Source organism: Megascapheus bottae, chromosome 7, assembly GCF_031878675.1.
Source record: "Megascapheus bottae isolate mThoBot1 chromosome 7, mThoBot2.hap1, whole genome shotgun sequence".
Lineage (NCBI taxonomy): Eukaryota > Metazoa > Chordata > Mammalia > Rodentia > Geomyidae > Megascapheus > Megascapheus bottae.
The window spans coordinates 69,331,185-69,337,063 of NC_143515.1; the positions used below are offsets into that span (position 1 = coordinate 69,331,185).

At 37.0% G+C, this 5,879-nt stretch overlaps 1 non-coding gene across 1 annotated transcript; it reads left to right on the top strand.

The window, feature by feature from the left end:
* Positions 1-5,546: 5,546 nt before the first annotated feature.
* Positions 5,547-5,678, top strand: LOC150061036 (small nucleolar RNA SNORA51). Its single transcript, XR_016536318.1, has one exon. It is a non-coding gene; the product is annotated as a small nucleolar RNA SNORA51 (small nucleolar RNA).
* Positions 5,679-5,879: the final 201 nt, after the last annotated feature.

Sequence of the window (5,879 nt, forward strand, 5' to 3'; positions counted from 1 at the left end):
TTTCATCTTGAACTAAGACAGCAGCCATGTGCAAATGCAGTTCAACACAGCTGATGTCAACATGGGATGGGGAATGTGAAAGAGCCACCCCCACATATAGAGGGTAGTGGCATCCTTGGTGAGAACCACAACTGATTTTCCCCCTCATATATAGGAATTAGCTGTATTCTTTAAAGATAGCATAAATCTTTGAACTTTAATTACATGTTGGCACCAGGGTTCACATCTCTCATTTGAAAGGCAGGGTGGCTTGGCTGGATGGTGCCTTGCCACACAGATTGAGAATACCTGGAAGATCATAGCAAGAGTTGAGGCCAAAGGCTGTGTATCCAAATCATGGTTGAGTACTGGGAAGTAAATAAATCATCCAGGTGAACAGAACCTCAATCAGAGAATTTCAGAAGATTGAAAATGTGAGGTCCCATGAGAGTAGGCACTTGCAAATTGAAATTTGACACATAGTAAAATTCAAGACTGTCTTAGTAGTTCTACTTGGTATGGAAAGAGTCTTTCGATTCATGAAGTTCTTATTCCCTTATCTATTAGGGATTCCAATAGTCTAGGTGTTATGTTTATCATGGATTTTGGACAGTGAGCAATGTAAGCAAGCAGGCCAGCTGGTGGTTTAGTTAGAACTGTGAGGGAAATATGGTTATGCTGGGATATTCAAGATCACAGATATTCTTCTTTCTCTCTCTCAACCCGTGTCTCGGTTTTTGAGACTGAAAGTGCTATTTTCCTCTGCTATTTCAGAACCATGTACTTTAATTCCATAAGCTATAAGCCTGACTTCAATTTGTTAGAGTCTTTCCTGTGATGGTGCCGAAAACATAAAATGTTCACAGAAGTCAAAAGGAATCCATTATCAACTACTGTTATAACTTGACTAAGAAATCCTCATGGAGCCTACATGCCAGGAGAAAAGTCTGTGAAGTTCCATCTCTTAAAAAAAAAACCAGCAAAATGCTGGCCTGGAAGTGTGACTCAAATGGTAGAGAGCCAGTAACAGAGCAAATAATCCCAGCAAGCCAAGCAAGTGTAAAGCCTTGACTTCAAACCCTAGTATTGCTCCCTACCAAAGAAAAAGAAGAGAAAAATGAAAGAAATAGTCATGAATAATAGTACTTAATATCTTAAGAGTTTTAGTGATCTGGATGCAGTGGCAACATGGCTAAAAGCCCAGCTATTTAGGAAGCAGAGATTCAGAGGATTGCAGCTGGAGGCCAAGCACAAACAGTTAAGAAGAAGGTTTGTTGCTGCATGTCTGTAATTCCAGATAAATGGGAGTTTTAGGAAGAAGGATCACATCACAAATCATGAGATCATATCTGAAAAACAACCACAAGCAAAAATTTCCGGGGGTCATGGAGCAACTGAAAGCATACTTGCTTAGAAAGGACTGGCTTGTATGGTATGAAAAACAAGCTAGGAGAGCACATAGAATGCCCTGGCCTCTGATCCTGTTAAAAGTATTCTCTCTGTGTGACATCACTCCTTGAAGCCATTGAGGTATCTTCGTTTTGCAGATGAGAATATTGAAGGACTTTGCATATTGAAGAATAGACAAAGAACTTCCGGTTTCAAATCTGGCACACAAAATGGTTGGATGTCATTTCTCTCATCATTACAGCAAGAAGAAAGTAGAACCCACTGAAAAAAATCAGCAGCTCTTGTTGGACCTATCAGATGGTGAAGTTGTTAAAGCAACCAACCACTATGAATTCTAGAGAGACAGATGAACATTAAGGTCCCAGATGAAATCTCTTTACTTGCATAAGAAGTCACTTCCATGCTAATTTTGATGAGGTCCAGTCTTAGGATGTCTTATAATTTGTAGATTTTACTTCTATGCATTCCAAAAGATCATCACAGAAAGTGTTTTTCTGATTTCTCTAGCAGCAGGAGGTCAGAAGTCATCATTAGGAAGAAAATCTTAACTTTCATTTTAAAAAATATGGTGGTTTCTTTCCAAGGGTAAACTTTACCAGTGACTCCACCTGAATGGAGAGCAATGGTCTGATTATAATCCACTGAAGACTTTCTAGCTCACATAGAAGGGGAAGGGAATCACTAAAAACAGTTTAAAAAAACAGTTGTGAAAGTCACAACAGGGGACACAGACCTCCCAAAAAATATATTTAATCATAAGATTGTGGAATACTACCTTTCCTTCCTCAGTTATTTTTAACAACGGGGCTCTAGTATAATAACATTGGATTACATCCAAAAGAACAAAATACAACAAGATGTAGGAGTAGATAGGAAAAATTTAAGACCACTAGAGAGGCACTGGAGGAATTTTCTGGTATCCACATTAAATTCAGTCCAACTTCTAGCCAGATTAACATTAATGTCCCTGAAACAAAGGGACATTTTACCACAGTTCCTATTGTCCTATATATCATTTCTGTATTTCCACAAAATATCACAAGCTCTGCTGAAAAACTAGAGAACAGTAAATATCAGAACCATACAGCATTGGAGAACATACAAAGATAGATAGCTGATGTAACGGAGAGATGGAAACTCTCTAAGAAAATATTAAAAGAAAATACTGTAAATAAAAAACACTGCAACAGAAATGAAGAACACCTTTGATGGGCTCATAAATTGACTGGATCCAACCAAGGTAAGAATCAGTGAGCTTGAAAATATGTCAATAGATATTTCCTGAACTGAAATTTACAGAGGAAAAAGAATGAAAACTCATAGGGCATCCTTTCATAAAGGTGAATATGGACCTAATTGGAATATCAAGAAGAAAAGCAAGAATAGAGTTGGATAAATACTTGAAGTAATAGTGACTGAGAAATTTTCTAAATTAACAAGTACTCAAACATATTTGTGAAATACAGAAAATATTGATATGGGTAATTACAGAAAGTAAATTTGCACATAGGTATGTATTCAAACTACATAAATGCAAAGACAGGAGAAAAATCTTCTAAGAAGTCAAAAAAAGAGAAAAGAAACTCCTTTACCTATACAAGGAAGTCAATAAGACTTATGGTAGACTTCTTTTCAGAAATGAAGATGATTTTCAAATACTGAAGAAATAAAATATCAGCCTATATGTAATTTTATATACAGAAGTGTCCTTCAAAATTGAAGGAAAAATAAAAAATGAAAAACATAAAAACTGAAGGAATTTGTCATCAGTATATCTTTTCCTCCTCTTCCCTGTAATGAAAGAATTGTTTAATGATTTTAAAAAAAAGTTATAAAGGGTAGAAAACCCTAAAATTCATAATTGATCTTAAATATAAGTCAGTGTTAAATAATAATAGCAGAGACAATAAAGTTGAGGCCCTGAGGATTGAATCTGGGGCCCTGTACACACTAGGTATGTGCTATATCACTTGTACTATGCCCTCAATTTTTTCATTTTGCTTTTGAGACAAAATCTTGCTATCTACTTTTGCCTGGGTTGGTCTCAAACTCAGGATCTCCCCACATCCCCACCTCTGCTTCTGTAGTAGCTGGGATTATAGGTATGTGCCACCATGCCTGCTATATTAGTAAATTTTTATTGTATGATTATGCTTATTAATAAGTGAATAACAACAGTGGCCTGAGATGGAAGAAGAATTTGAGATACTCTGTTATTAATTGTTTTATCTAGCCAAGTTTTGGTGGCTCAAGTCTGTAATTCTAGCTATTCAGAAGGCTGAGATCCAAGAATCATGGTTCCAAGCCATTCTGGGGAGGAAAGCGCATGAGACTCTTACCTCCAATTTATCAGTAAAAAGCCAGAAGGAGCAGTGTGGCTCAAGTGATAGAGCACTAGCCTTGAGTGAATAATTGAAGCAAGAGCTCAAGGCCATGAGTTCACATCAGTACTGCCCCACAAAAACACTCCCCTACAAAAAAAATATATTCACCAAAGGTGAAGCACTGCACTATTATTTAGAATAAGTTTACTTAGAATGCCTTGAATGTTAAGACAAAATCAATGATTTTTTTTTCTCAGGCATGGGACTTGAATTCAGGGCTGGGGCACTATCCTTGGACATTCTCAAGGCTTGTGCTCTACCACTTGAGCCACAGCACCACTTCTGGCTTTTGGTGTATATGTAGTACCAAGGAATCAAACCTAGGGTTTCATGCATGCTAGGCAAGCACTCTACCACTGGGCCATGCTTTTGGCCCCGATACAAAATCGTGTGTGTGTGTGTGTGTGTGTGTGTGTGTGTGTGTGTGTTTGTGTGTGTTGCCGGTTCTGGGCTTGAACTCAGAACCTGGGCACTGTCTCTGGGCTTTCTCAAGGATAGCATTCTATCACTTGGGCCACAGTACCACTTCTGGCTTTTTCTATGTATGTGGTACCCAGGAATTAAACCCAGGTCTTCGTGGATTCTAAGCAGGCATTCTACCACTAGGCCAAACTCCTGGATCCAAGTAATATTTTTTAAAGTGTAAAATAATAGAATCTCATTTGAAAAAAATAATTTATTTGCCAGGAAAGGAGAGGAGATTAAGTAATGTAACAAGCTCATATAAAATCAAAATTAGGAAAAAGCTCAAAAGGGAGAAAAAGGAAAAACAGAAGAATTTTAACAAACAGAAATACTTACAAATATGGTAGATATTAGTATAACTGCATCAATAATCACTTTTGAATAATTAAATGACAATGATCTAGTAATTAAATCCACTCTTCAGAATGGATTTAAAAAAAAACCAAGTCCTGAATGAATGTGTGTTATTACAAAAAAAAAAACATTTTAGATGTAATGACTCAGCTATATTCATAGTAAAATGGTGCAGAATGATATACCATGCTAATAGTAATCGAAAGACAGCAGGAATATAGTGATTTCATAGCAGACTCCAAAAACAAGGAACATTGTTAGGAATAAAGAGGAATTTTATGTAATAATAAAGGAGTCAATTCTTCAAATGCACATAAGACTTAAATATGTATACAACTAACAAAACAATATCAACATTATTTGTCACCATGCATCAATATCAACTTAAAGTGGATTAAAGGCCTTAATGTCAGACCTAAAAGTTTGAAACCACTGCAAGATGGAGTAGGAGAAATATTAGGACTTAAATGCATAGGCAGGAACTTTCTGAAGAGAGTTCCAGAGGCACAGCAGATAGGAGAGAGACTTAAGAAATGGGATTACATCAAAATAAACATTTTCCACAATGAAGTAGATAGTTTTTAAACTAAAAAATCATTGAACTGGCAGAAGGCCTTTACCAATAATATATGTGACTGAGGCTTAATATCCAAAATAGACAAAGAGCTCAAAAAATTAACACCTCCCTATTTGAAATAGGATAGGGAAGGGGAAAACAAGATGAGAGTCAGGGGTGGGAGGGAGGGAAATGGGGACGAAGACATGAGAAAGGGTAACAATGTTTGTGAAGTAATGCACCTTCTATCTGGTGAATATAATGTAACCCTTCTAATAATAACAATAAAAATATATGAAAAAGTAAAAAAATTAACACCTCTCAAAGTCAACAATCAGTAAAGGGGCAAAAGAGCTAACGACAGACTTCTCAGAGGATGAAATAAGAATGGCAAATGAGGCCTCCGGGGGCTTACCACAGGCTGTGTTCTTACACTGACTGTATAGAAAGAGGAGGCAGAATAAACTTACCCCATTTACACCTCAGCCCCGGCCCTGTGCCCGGTCTGTATTGCGAATGGGGAGACATGGAAGAAGAAAAAAAAAAAAAAGAATGGCAAATGAACACATGAGGAAATGCTCAACATCCCAGGCTATAAAGGAAAAGCAAATCAAAACAGCTTTAAGATCCTATCTCACCCTTGTTAGATTAGCCACCATTGTGAATGTGAACAATGACATATGCTGGTGGGGAAGTGGTGGCAAAGGAACCTCAGTCACTTTGGATGGAAA